This window comes from Pongo pygmaeus, chromosome 3, assembly GCF_028885625.2.
Source record: "Pongo pygmaeus isolate AG05252 chromosome 3, NHGRI_mPonPyg2-v2.0_pri, whole genome shotgun sequence".
Classification (NCBI taxonomy): Eukaryota; Metazoa; Chordata; class Mammalia; order Primates; family Hominidae; genus Pongo; species Pongo pygmaeus.
Window position 1 is genome coordinate 158731384 of NC_072376.2, and position 14792 is coordinate 158746175.

A 14792-nucleotide genomic window follows, 5' to 3' on the forward strand; every position below is an offset into this window, starting at 1 on the left:
ACTACAGGCACCTGCTAATATATCCGGCTAATTTTTGTATTTTTAGTAGAGACGGGGTTCCGCCATGTTGACCAGGCTGGCCTTAAACTCCTGACCTCAGGTGATGTGCCCACCTTGGCCTCCCAAAATGCTGGGATTACAGGCGGGAGCCACTGCGCCCGGCCTCTCCCTCTATTTTTAAAGCTCTGACCAATTGCTTTTCTCTCTTCTAGGGCACATACATTAATCAAGGATAAATAGGGTCAATTCAACGGAGACATTTGCACCTTGCTGGAGGTGTATGGAAGACCACGCAGGAAGTTAACTGCAGCCCAAGGAGCAAAACCCAGAAAAACAGCAATCTTACAAGTTATAATAATGGTACAATTTACTGTGTGTCATTTAGGTGTGGCTATTAGATGTTGGGTCTTTAGTCTGAAACACATATTTGTTTTGTAAGGGTGGAGTGTCTATGTCCATGTATTGCTTAGAGTTAATGATAAAACATCTTTGAAACAAGGTGGGACAATTAGCCCAGAAAATAACTTGGGTCGCTATAAAATAAGGCCACATTTTCAAATTAATAATAACAATTAGGAACTAGTGTGTACTCAGCACACTGGGAAACAAAAAACAGAGAGGATTTTGATAGTTGAACAGATAGATGATAGACAGACAGATAGAGTAGTGGGTTGAATTGTGGTCCCCTAAAGAAACATCTACATCCTAACCATAGGAACTTGTGAATGCGAATGTGACTTTATTTGGGAAAAAAAGATCCTTGCAGATGTGATTAAGTCAAGAATCTCAAGATGAAATCATCCTGGATTATCTAGGTGGGTCCCAAATCCAATGACAAGTGTCCTAATAAGGCACAGAAGAGGACAAGACATAGAAACAGTGGAAAAGGCCATGTGAAAACAGACAGAGACTGGAGTGATGCAGCCACAAACCAAGGAGTCCCTGCAGCCACTGGAAGCTGCAAGAGGCAAGCCAGGATTTTCCCCTAGCGCCTCTGGAAGGAGTGCAGCCAGACCAACATTTTGATTTCAGACTTCTAGCCTCCAGAACCATGAGAGAATAAATATCTGTTGTTTCAAGCTTCCAACTTTGTGGTAACTTGTTACAGCAGACCTAGGAAACTTCAGATAGATAAATAGATAGATAGATAGATAGATAGATAGATAGATAGATAGATAGGTAGATAGACAGACAGACAATACACAGGTACACAGATAAAACAAACAGTAAGAAGCAGTGTAAAGGAAGTGCTGATCTGTGGGACAGTCAGGAGATGTCATCAGGGAAACCTCATTGTTAGAAGCTGGGAGGGCCAAAAAGCTATGCATTCCTTGGAAAGCATGACATGGGTGAACATCAAATACATGTATATAGTTTATTGACCAGTAGTTAAAAAAAAGAAGAGCATTTTAACCTAAATGATTAAAATTAATACAGTGCTATCAATAAGATCTTACGTAAGAAGAGTGTTAATTGCTCTTTTTTCTTCCTGACATATTACACATGCTTCTCAGGGAAAACTGTTTTTTGTCAACAACTAAACTGCAGGCAAGTGTGGTATTTACTTTAGATCCCTCCCCCCTTTCCCTACTCCTGCCAAGCTGTTTTTTCTCTGCGTGTCTGCAAAGCAGCTCATAAAAATCAAGTTCACTGATTCAGTCAGTCATGATAAAAAAATTTTTTAAATAAAAAAAGAGAAGAAGAAGAAAGCTGTCCAAGATACACGCTTAGCTTGTCTGCCTTTACTTCCAGTCTATCTGATTCTTCCCGGAGAACTGATCTTCCTCCCTCAAGCCCCTTAGGGATCTGGTGATCTCACAGCCATCCTGACCTCCAGCCAGATCAGCCACCCTCATGGGCAGTCACAACACAGCTTCCCTCATCATGCTTCCCCAAAGTACCTAATATTTGGAAAATAAACAGTGGGGTCAGTGTCATAGGTACATAATGATGCCTCTGAATCTTGCACTGGGAAGTCATTCTAAGGCCTGGGGACAAACACAAAAGAATACTAGGACAAATACAAAGGGATTCACTTCATTTAAAAAAATCTTGACACTATAAAAAGCAAAGCCAGAAAGAAGCTCTGTTATTTATCTTCTCCTCACACCTCATATCACCCTGCCTCATTTCCCTAGCTTTGACCATGGAATAAAAAATCACCTGGCTATTTGCATCACTAAATTTAATGAAATTAGTTTTTAAAAGCTTCCTGGGATCACATCAAGTATGATTTACATGAAGTGCTTTCTGTTCTTTCTTATGACAACCCTTGCCCTTTCAAGAATGCACAAAACACTGATCACTGATAAAAAGCCTTTGACCTTCTTAATTTACTTGACAGATTCCAGACTCAGGGAGAGGAGTTTTCAAACTAACATCTCAATGGGCAAGTGAAACAATGGACAAATAATACAGTAAATATCATAGTCCCTTCTCTTCCATGCAACAGCATTATTGCCAAGTGTTTTCTTGGCTTTTCTTTTCAAGCAGGATTTCTCAACCTTGGTACTACTGACATTTGGGGCTGGATAATCTTTGTTGTGGGGGATTATATTGCACATTGTAGGATATTTAGCAACATCCTTGTCTCTCTACCCACTAGATACCAGTAGCATTATCCTCTAGCTTTTTTTTTTTTTTTTTTTTAAGAGATGGAGGTCTCACTATGTTGCCTAGGCTGGAGTGCAGCAGCTATTCACAGGTGTGGTCATAGCACACTGCAGTCTCAAATTCCCGGCCTCAAGCAACCCTCCTGCTTCAGCCTCCGGAGAAGCTGGGGCTACCTGCGCAAGCCACCATACTGGGGTCCATCCTCTAGTTTTAACAACCAAACATGACTGCAGATGTTACCAAATTTTCTTGGGGAAAGGAAGGGCAAAACCACCCTGGTTGAAAACCACGGCTCTAAAGTTTTTGCCGCATTCTAGTTTTTGCTCCAAAAAAAGTTCAATCACCACACAAGACAAAGAAGAAAGAAAAAGCTCCTTTCATTTCTAGCCTAGGCCTAGTATCAATCGCCATCTCAGCCAGGTTCCTGGACAGGCTGACCTGGCAACACTGGTTTCTGTTACATACCTCACTTGGTCCCCAGGCCAGCTCTCTTATTTTTGCCTGAAGTGTTCTAACATAACAATGGTTGAATTAATCATTTCTACTATCTCTTAGCTTTGTCTCCCATACCCAGGGACATGTCTACACATCCAGGATTTTACTCTTTCCTGTACACACACAATGTGAATCCTTTTAGAATCTCTTCCCAAAATAATAGGACAAATAGTCATTTTATCCCAGGTGGTCTATATATTGTTGCTGCTGGTGTGGTGGTGTGCCCATAGTCTCAGCCACTCAGGAGGCTGAGGTGGGAGGATCTATTGACCCAGGGACTTCAAGGCTGCAAGGAGCTATGATTGTGCTACTTCACTCCAGCCTGGGCCATAGAAGGAGACTCTGTCTCAAAACAAAAAACAAACAAACAACCCACAAAAAAACAAAAAAAAACTACAAGATATTTCAGAGGTTGAATGAGAAGGACTTGGTGGCTGACTGTAGTCTGAATTAAGAATGAAAAGACAGGCTGGGTCTGTAATCCCAGTACTTCAGGAGGCTGAGGTGCATGGATTGCATGAACCCAGGAGTTTGGAGACCAGCCTGGGCAACATAGCAAAACCCTGTATCATAAAAAAGTACAAAATTAGCTGAGTGTGGTGGCACATGCCTGTAGTCCCAGCTATTTGGGAAGATGAGGTGGGAGGATCATCTGATCCTGGGAGGTCGAGGCTGCAGTGAGCCCTGATTGCACCATTACACTCCAGCCTGGGCAATAGAGCAATTAAAAAAAAAGTCTCAATTAAAAAAAAATGAAGAAACAAATGTGAGAGAAATTATGGATGAAACTTATACAGGAACTGGGTGAGAGGCAGGTGAGATGAAAACAAAATCCTATGAATTGTAAGTCTCTAAGGTTTGGAAGACAATATTTTTTATCTTCCAAACTAGGAGTTTGGAAGTCTTCCTTACTAGAAGTAAGGAAACTACCAAAGTTGGGCCGAGGAGAAATTCAGGAGAAGAAGTTCTGTGTTGCCTAAGTATTCAAGTTTCCCACAGGAAGTGGAGGTTGTGATGGCTTACAGGTGGGAAGGGAAGGACATTTGTGACACGGAGATGGGAAGTCATCTGAATTCATGGGACAGAGTGAGGTCTGCAAAAGAGAGTGAGCAGAGGGCAGTGGACGGGGTGGAACTGTTATTACCTACCCTTAAGAGGAGGAGGAAGAAAAGAGCAAGGAAAAGAGATAGAGAGGGAATAGTCCCACCTGGTGTGGTGGCATGGAAGCCAGGAGAGAAGCAGGAGGCTATGCAGGTGCCACATGAGCTTCCTGCGCTCTACCTTCTTGCCCTTGGGTTCCTCCACCTGTCCAACGATTCCTTCTCTGTCCCACAGAAAGCCTCAGCCCTACCCTCCCTACCTCATCTCTGAGCACTCCTCCATGTGACTTTGTGCTCCTGCAATACTGAAATATTCCAGTTGCTTGAACAGAGCATGCTGCTCCTTGCGTTGTCTTTTGTTATGTGCTCTTTCCTTCCCAAATATCCTAATAAAACCCTATTTAAACTTCAAAACCCTATTCGGATGTCCCCTCTGTGAGCAGCCTTCCTGTAATCTTCCTCGAGTGGCACTCTGTCCCTCATCTTTTCTATATCTAGAGTGTTTGTACCTTATAAATATTGCGATGTCTTAGACAGCAATTATTTTATACAGATTCATTTCCCCTCTGCACTGAGCTCTCAGGGGAGTGCTTAGTTCTTGTTCATCTTTCGGATATCCCTAAGACAGCACAGGGCATGGTGCATTGAGCAAGTTTAATGCTATGTTTGCTCCATGCATCACCTGAGGTGTGGCACACGGTGGTGTGTAATGTTATCCTCCCTTCCTGGGCCCTCAATCTGCTGCAAACACTCATACATGCTACAGATTACAACAAAATATGAAAGGGTGGAACACTGGAAATGGCACTGATATAAACAATATCAATTGGTCATTCCCTCTCGACTGCATGCTATCATGATTTGGAACTAGTATTGTAGAACAAGAAGCTTAAAAGAGCCTCTAAAAGCACGGCCAACTATGCCATGCTGACACCATTCACTTTCTAGAGTGATAGGCTTTTCAATGGGATAAATCAAAAATCTTTCATCTCCAACTTATGAGCCTCAAAGATACAAAGGTCTTGGATGGGCAAACACCTTCTACACATGAAATTTGATTCCTGCAGGTCTTAGGATTGATCATTACTTAAAACTTTGTGAACAAGAGTGCAGACCAAAAGGACCAATGAAGTGAAACAAATGATCAGGACCCAGAAATGAGATCCCATGGTAACATCTTTATCTTGGGCCTGGCACCCGCTGGCATCTGATAAAGGCAAGATGCCTGCTCCCTTTGCCTTCTCTTTTTGCCCTTTCAAAAAGGGCAAATGAAGAATGGAATGAAGAATTGGGCTGGGTTTTCTTGGTTGCTCAGAGAATGGTTAAGCCCCAGATCTACTGGAGTGGAGGCCAAGGATGGAGCAGAAAGGAAATGTTTATTCCACAGAAGTCTGAAATTACGTGTTTGGCTTCTCCTTCTTAGAGAGAAGCAATGTGTAAGTGAGGCAGCCTCAGGCCCTGAAGCCATCCCCTCACCCTGTGACTGCAGCTAGGTACCCAGTGCAATGGAGATACCTTGTATCTCCATCCTCGTTATGAGAATTAAGAACCCAATGCTTAGATGCTGAATGTTATTCTCTCTTTTGGCTTTTTTACCCTACACTGTGTCTCCCTCTGTATCACAAAACAGAATCACAAGTCGATTGAGACAAGTTTTTTTTTTTTTTTTTTTTTTTGAGACAGAATTTCTCTCTTGTTGCCCAGGCTGGAGTGCAATGGCGCAACCTTGGCTCACTACAACCTCCACTTCCTGGGTTCAAGCAATTCTCCTGCCTCAGGCTCCCGAGTAGCTGGGATTACAGGCATGCACCACCATGCACGGCTAATTTTTTGTATTTTTAGTAGAGACAGGGTTTCTCCATGTTGGTCAGGCTGGTCTCAAACTCCCGACCTCAGGTGATCTGCCCTCTTGGTCCCCCAAAGTGCTGGGATTACAGGCGTGAGCCACCATGCCCCCGGCCAAGACAAGTTTTATGTTCTATAAAGGATCGGCTTATTATATGCTTCTTCTCCATGGGAAGTTATATATTAAAATTCATTTTTCTCTACAGTGTGGCCCTTGGTGGGGAAAAGCTCCCCATTCCTGCTCTGAGGAGTGAACTCCAATACTGGGGCTTGCCCATGGGTGCTGCCACACCCCAGAGAGAGGCGATGCAAGCCTGCTCCCAGGCCTGCTCTCCCTCTTCGACAAACTGGCCATCTGTTCCTGGGGAAAAAGAGGGGACTCTTTCTCCATAAAAGAAAACAGTAGTGGGCACATTTTCCTTTAGTTATCCTCAATATATAAGAAACTTCAAGAATGGTAGCTTTCAACAGAAAACCATACAATGACCTCCTCCAGTACACACACACACACCCCACATTTCACTCAGAATAGTGCAGGGAAAACTGAGCAAACCATGAGACCAAGCCAATGTCTATGATGAAGATGATAAAAAATCTGCGTCAAATTAATTCTTTAATTAATTCATTAATTAATTGAATTAAATACTCTTTTCTGGTGGTGACACCAATCTTTACAGTAGCCTAAACATTAGAAGAATTTTGTTTAAAATGATAGAACTAGGATTTTCTGTATGACTCCTCCTTTCTCTCTCATGCACACACACACACACACACACACACACTTATTACTAAAACAATTTGAAAGGTATTTTATCAGAATTGATTTCTTGAATTTTATCATCAAAATCATAAAGTAACCAACATTTTCCCTCTATATCAGTATAATACCTGGAAATTTAGGAAGGAAAATTAACAAATGTCTTTATAATTAGCTATGCAAATTAGAATTCATAATTAAGTAGACAGAGGTGAGCAGGGGATCAACTTAGAGTCAATTTTAGAAAAACACCTGAGAAGCACCAGGTATTCTATTTTGCTAACTGTTTTGAATTTGCAAAGAACAAACATGTCTTAAAAATGCTGAGCTCAAACTCTACAGGTAAAAAAGAGTTAGTGAGACTTGGAATTTCTTTCTGGGGTACATGAAACATATCATTTTCTACAAGATCAAAGCACTTGTTGCTTTACTCTTACGTAGATTTTTAAATTAGTCTTGTGTCCTCCACACCAGTTATCAATGCAACAGGTCCTCGACTGAGCTAACTCAGTTGGATATCTGCAAATGTTTTCAGACTGGCCACAACAGTATGCCCACACCTGCAGTATGAGTTTTCAACTTGATTCTGGTGACCAGATATCAGAATATGTCCCTCAAACATAACAAATTCTGCACTCAATTTCACTTTTGTCCAAATCAAAATCAAAATTAAAATCCTTCAGTCGCTGGGAGCTCAGACAGATTAGCTTTGGCAGCCCAGAAGATGATGTGGGGTGGCTCAGTCATTATCTGTTGAACTTTGAGTGTCCTAGTGTTACATGTAAAACCTCTCCCAATCATCTTGTTTTCTTTTCATTTAATAATTTCACTAGAAATTAGCTAAAGAGGTACATTTGAACTGTATATATGCCATTTGGTAACATTCCAAATGATCTCATTTTTAAAAAATTAACCTATTTTTCATCTAATGTCCAGAATATACTTTTCTTGTCTCATATCAAAAAGGCAGAAAAAAGAAAAAAATGGAAAGGGTCAATTAAAGTATCTGATCTAACCTTAAAGCTATTTAACATTATTATCCTTTGCCATTTAATAAATCTAAGCCCTGTCCATCCTTATCTGTTGTGAATAATAGGCCTTTATATATCCTTCCATGAACCAGAGTGCTGGTGTGTGTGCATGTGTGAGAGTGTGTGTGTGTGTGTGTGTGTGTGTGTGCATGTGGGTTCTAAACAGGATTCCTGGCAATGGTACATGCCTATAATCCCAGCCCTTTGGGAGGCTGAGGCAGGAGGATCACTTTTAATAAAGATATTTTTCAAAATGAGACGGTACATTAAAATCAGTCTAGAAATCCCCTCTAAAACATAAAAATCTAAATATACAAATTCTGGCCAGGCACAGTAGCTCACACCTGTAATCCCAGTGCTTTGGGAGGGCAAAGTGGGAGGACTGCTTGAGGTTAGGAGTTCAAGAATAGCCTGGGTTACATAGTGAGATCCAGTCTCTACAAAAGATAAAAATCAAAAAATTAGCTGGGCTTGGTGGCACATGCCTGTAGTCCCAGCTACTTGGGAGGCTGAGGTGGGAGGATAGCTTGAGGCCAGGAGTTTGTGGTTGTAGTGAGTTGTAATCGTGCCACTACGCTCCAGCCTGGGTGACAGAGAGAGACCCTGTCTCAAAAAAAGAAAAAAGAAAAAAGAAAAAGAAAAATGATGAAAAAATAAACAACTTCTGAAAGATTCAGTAGAATCCCTGCCACCATGAAAAATTACCAAAAACCAAAGGCCATCTCTGTCAACTGATGGGTTGGCCATTGCTTTATGCACAGAGGGATTCCTTAATGCCCAAGGAGGGAAAGGAGCAAAAGAAGTTTTATTTTAATACCTGAGAGTTTGTCAATTTTTCAAGTATTTTCCACGTCCAGAGGGTCAAAGGGGTTCAGTATATGCAGACAAATTTAACATGCTTTTCTTATGTGGTGCTACATGTTATTAATATGCACTAGTATATAACACTAGTAGATACTAGTAATATTAATCTACAAATATTGCTAATATAAATAATAATGAATCTGTTGCAAGAATATCACTGCTGAGAAGCCGTGACCACTTCACTCCTGTTGTTCAATGTTCCCAGCAGGCAGGGAAGGGCTGATAAACACGCAGAGAGTGGATAATCAGATAATAACAGAGACCAGAACCCAGGCAATACCAGGAGTAAGATATGGTAGCAATAGATGGGGTGGGAAGGGAATGTAGGCTCCATGCAGGTGAGGTCCTTATTCACTTTTGTGTCCTTAGTGCCCAAACAGGGCTTGGAAAATGGTAGGAGCTCAATAAATATCTGCTGAATGAAAGAATAAGTGAAATAAAACAAAAAGGAAGGAGGTCACAAAGAAATGGAAAGGTAGGATGAGAAATATAGGGTTCATTTAAACCCCCAAGAAATCTTCACAACAGCCAATAATAAGTGAGTCCCTGTTTTTGATAGGGCACCGTCCCTAGCTCCATGCCTGTGGGAGTCATTGGACTGTGGGGTGGGACCTCCCGCTAGTAGATAATGTTCCCTCCGGGCTCTCACTTCCCCATAGTTTCTGGAGATACAGAGTGCATGGATATTCCCCTGATGTATTCTGGCTGTGTTTCAACCTTCTTTTCCAAATGCTTTTTAAATCAAAGCTACTTTCAAATAGTGTAAGCGACTCATTTTAATTTCCCTTCCTCTCTCTGGTTCTCGCGTCCTCTCTAGAGCAGGTGCTGAAGAGCCAGGAACAGCCAACCAGATGGCAGGGGGAAGAGGACACAACCCTTACACTGGATAGTGAGGCCCTCCCTAGTCACTGAACACTCACAGTTACACACAGGACTGATATCCCAGCCCTGGGTGTCTCTGGGAGAGCTGAACGTCAGGCAGGAAGAGCTTTCTAGTATGAACAATGTTTTGGGAGAAAATATTTTAAACAGTATGATAGGATAAACGGGGTGCAAAATGTAGTGGGGTCTAGCAGAAGTAATTGAAAAGATTTGTCCTGATTAAACGTGTAATTCTGTCCTGATGAAACTATCTTCCTAGTCCCCAGCTTTCTTCTTTCTTCTTCACAGCTCTTCGGAAAAAAAGTTCTAAAAAAAGTATTACTTACATATTACCCAATATGATGGCTAAATAAACATGGCTGATTTCCAAGTGAAGGTTCTTACCAATATTTGAATGTGCAGAGGCAAGAGATCCCACTCATATAATCAGGTCCACAAATCAGTGCAATTTCACCTCTTGTTCTCAGTAATCCTTGGTTCTATTGAGGGCCTCTATCCCTCTCGAGGGGAGGGGCTCTTAATGCACCTTTGGAAACACGCATGTGGACCACAGGGAGCTCTGTAAGGCTGTCCCCATAAACGCCCTCTACCTCAAAACAGCAGGAAGAATTTCTGGTAGCAAAAACAGGGGAAGTGTGTACATATGTTTAGGGCAAGGGTGGGTTTATGGGGAAAAGGATGGTAGTAGTAGGAAGTAAAGAAACAAGTTCATAATTTATTCTTTAAACAGTGACCCTCGCCATCTGATTTGGTACCTAAGATAAAATGTGATGGGTCGCGCATAAATTCTATAACCTTCCCTCCTCTCTCCAGCTGTGGAGATAAGTGATACAAGCATATGGCAAGCCACAGGAAACCAGGAAATGTGCTTGAATCCAGCTGCTATCCCGTAGTTAGAAAAAAGGAAGTAAATCAACTCACAGCACAAACTCAGGATGGCTTAAAATGGGAAAAACACATACATGGGTGGAGTAAAGAGAAGAATTATTAGAAGGGAAGACAAAGATCCCTTCAGAAAGAATACCACAGGCCCTTACAGCTTGATAGAGGGGAAACACTTTTAAATCATTTGTCTTTCTGTAAGAATCCTAAAAGCCATAAGAGAAAAATAATTCTCTTTGTGAAAGTTTCCATTCCTGGGCTAATATGGACACTCCCCTGCCCAATGGAAAGGGTCCATCACTCCCAGACTATATGCATCTTCCAGTGCGGTGCACAGATGCGCTGAGTAGCCCCTGCCCCACCACGCAGTAGAGCCCTTGCCCAGTGGGTGACCCGGCCACTTGGCAGCAGATAAGCTACTTAGCAATGAGGATTCCCTTCTCAAGGGGTAGGTCTATGAGACCAGCATGTACCCAGATGGGCACCATATCCATGCGATTTAATTATGCATGCAAATATTCCCCTTCTTTGACATGAATATGTTAAAGGTGAAAGGTTAATATGGTGATGAGAAGAAAAACCACTGTGGAATGAGAATGCTTTTGATATCTCTTTAAGGAAAATAACGATTAAGCGCTCCCTCACAAGACTATAACTGTATTAACATATAGCCAAAAGGGCTGCTGGGAGGAACCTCAAAAACCTAGAATAGTGCGAGGTACATACCTTCTATCCATCAGGAAAACTTGTCCTATGAGTGAAAAATTGAGCAGATTCACTGGTTACTGAAATATTTGCAACCACACTGCAACTGGATCCCTTGGAAAATAAAGCTTCTTCTCAGAGTCGTCATCATCAAATCGTATTTATCAGAGGCTTCTCCGTTTGTGCCCCAAGTATGTGTTACCGATTAGGTAACATCTGTAGTCATTTATACCAGAAACAGAAAGTGATGCAGGAATCCAAGAGAAAGGCCTAGGCGTCATTCTTAATTCTTTTGCTCCATATTTGTAAAGGAAGATCTAGAGCCACTCCAGGACGCCCCCACCCAAGATCCACCACCCTGCAGCCCTACCCACTCCCTGCTGCGTCCAGACCCCTCCCTGCCCTAGTCCTGAAGCAGTCCAACAGAAAAGGAATCTACGATGAAGGTGGAGCACATTAAATTCCTGTCAGAGTTCTTGCCTGGTTTCTGGGAACACAAGCCAATACAAATTTTCATGGCTATATTAACATATGCAGCTATGCGACAGGGAGATGATAATAAAACAAGAGGCCTTTTGAGTCTGGTCTTTTGAATCCCAGGCCTGGGAGAAAGCTGGGTCAAAAAAGCAAAAAGGGTAGCCTGAAGCTTGAGGGCTAAAAAGGGAGGTGCAGAGGCCCTGGCCTTGAGGGTGTGAGCTGGAACAGCTCCCATATGGGGCGGGGGAAAGCAGCAGGAGCCATTCAGGTGTATGGGTTTGAGGATTTGTAAAGGCCATGTGGAATTACAAAATAAACAGAAGGGTGCTTACTGGCCAGAGCGGGTGTAAAACCAGGTATGGCCAGAGAGCCTGTTGGAATAAGTTCCTCCTTGTAGCTGAGAAAGAACCAAGTTCCAGGGCTGGCTGCATCCAGCTACTTCTGAGTCTGTCCTGTTTAAATGGTCAGGTTAACAATACTGCTGTCTAGCCTCTGAGCTTAACAAGATCTAGACCTTCAAGAGAAGCTTTCTCTGGGTATAGAAATATGTTGTTTTTACCTTATTAAAGTGATCTATTCCCTGTTTGCATAACATATAGATTTGGTACTCCCAATATCTCCAGTTCTCACTGAGTTTTCAAGGGCTAAAAAAAGTCTAATTCTTATTTATATTTCATTGTCCCCCAGCCATGGGATATATATATATATATATAAAATTGCTCACGGTGTGTATGGCAATGAGGAAAGTGATCCAGCCATTAGTTGTAGGCCCATTGCTGGTCACATTCACTATAAGTCATTTAAAAAGTTGACATATAAATATTCTTTGCCATCAGACATATAAAGAATGCTACAGCAAATAAGGGAGTCAGAAGGGTCCACTCCACTGAGTTATTATTCAATAAATTTGGTTTCACAGGCTTTATATCTCTGAAAATTAAATAGCACTATGTGAATACGAGACAGACTTTCCTTTTAATATTAAACAAGTCTGCATTTTTTACTTAATTTTTGGATTTATGGAAAATGTGATAGGGCTCACAAGCAACAAAAGAAAAACAGAGATAAAATAGACCTCATCAAAATTAAAAACGTTCATGCTGCAAATAATATCATTAAGAAAATGAAGGACAACTGGCAGAACTGGGAGGAAATATTTGCAAATCATATATCTGAGAAGAGACTTATGTCCAGAATACATAAGGAACTTTCAACACTCAAGAATAAAAACAAATAACCCAATTTAAAAAGTAAGAAACTAACTTGAATAGACACTTCTCCAAAGAGGATATACAGATGGTCAATAAGCACATGAAAATATGCTCAACATCATTAGTCATCAGGGAAATGCAAATCAAAACTATAATGAAACACTAGTTTACACTCTTAAGACGGTTATAATAAAAAAAGACAGACAAAACCAAGTTTTTGCAAGGATGTGGAGAAATTGAGACCCTCATCCACTGCTGGTGGGGATGTGAAATGGTGCAGCTACTTTGGAAAACCACTTGTCAGTTCCTTAAAATGTTAAACACAGACTTAGCATTTGACTCAGCAATTCCATTCCTAGGTATATACCCAAGAGAATTAAAAACTTAAGTCCACACAAAAACTTGCACATGAATGTTCATAGTAGCAGAAGATGGCAAACAATCCAAATGTCTTCATAAACGAATAGATCAAGAAAATGTGGTATATCCATACAATGGAATATCATAAAAATTGAAAATGAATAAAGCCATAAAAATGAAGTACTGATTTATGTTACGACATAGATAAACCTTGAAAACATTATGCTAAGTGAGAGAAGCCAGACACAAAATACTGCATGCTGTATGATTTCATTTATATGAAACGTCCAGAATGGGCAAACCTATGGAAACAGTAGATTTGTGGTTGCCTGGGTGGGGGGTGGGGGTGGTGGGGATAGAGAGTGACTGCTGCTCATGGACTCGACCTTTTTGGAGGCAATGAAAATTTTCTGGAATTTGATGTAGTGATGGTTGCACAACTCTGTGGATATACTAAATATCATTGAATTGTGTACTTTGAATGGGTAAATTTTATGGTATGTGAATTATATTTTAATAAAGATGGGCCAGGCACAGTGGCTCACCCCTGTAATCCTAGCACTTTGGGAGGCTGAGGCAGGCAGATTGTCTGAGCTCAGATGTTTGAGACCAGCCTAGTCAACATGGTGAAACCCCATCTCTACTAAAATACAAAAAATCAGCCGGACGCAGTGGCAGGCACCTGTAATCCCAGCTGCTCAGGAGGCTGAGGCATAGAATTGCTTGAACCCAGGAACCCACTGCATTCTAACCTGAGCAACAGGGTGAAACTCTGTCTCTCTCATACACACACACACACACACACACACACACACACACACAGTTTTTAAAATGAGATGGTACATTAAAATCAGTCTAGAAAGACCAGCCTGGGCAACATAGCAAGACCTTGTCTCTACAAAAAAAAAAAAAAAAAAAAAAATTAGCTGAGTATGATGATGCACATCTGTAGTTCTAGCTACTCTGGAGCCTGAGGTGGGAGGATCGCTTGAGCCTAGGAGTTCAAGGTTACGGTGAGCTATGACCACACCACTGCACTCCAGCCTGGGTGACTGAGCAAGACCCTGTCTCTAAAAAATTAATAAAATAAAATATATAAATTCTAGAAAAGCAGGATACTGGATTCAATAAATTTCTTCAGGGACACAAAAAAAGTTGAAATGAATATATGAATTTTTTGATTTTTAGACTTACTAGACTGATTAGATCTACCTGTTCACTTTATAAGCGAACTCTACATTTAGCCTTTTATGCAAGCAGGTAGAATCATAAGGAACTAATCTCTACCACCTAACCAGATAACTTCCAAGTCTGAAAGAGGCAAATGTGAGAAGGCAGTAACACAAAAATACAACATGTATTTTCCATCCTTATAGATTACTGAAGTCACACTGCTTAGAAAGCTTGCTAGACCATAATTTTCCAAGGGAAAATACCAAATAAGCAAATAAGTTTTTGCTCTGAGAAATTATTAAGCTAAATCTCTAATTAATCTCAAATAATAGTTTAGAAGAGTCTCCAACATGGTCTTAGATTATGTAGAGGGGAGGTAGAGAAAGGTTTTTCTCCT

The 14792-nt window shown here is 41.2% G+C and overlaps 1 protein-coding gene across 12 annotated transcripts in view; it reads right to left on the minus strand.

The window, feature by feature from the left end:
- ZNF827 (zinc finger protein 827) overlaps positions 1 to 14792 on the minus strand; it is a 175127-nt gene that overhangs the window by 86448 nt on the left and 73887 nt on the right. The window lies entirely within an intron of this gene.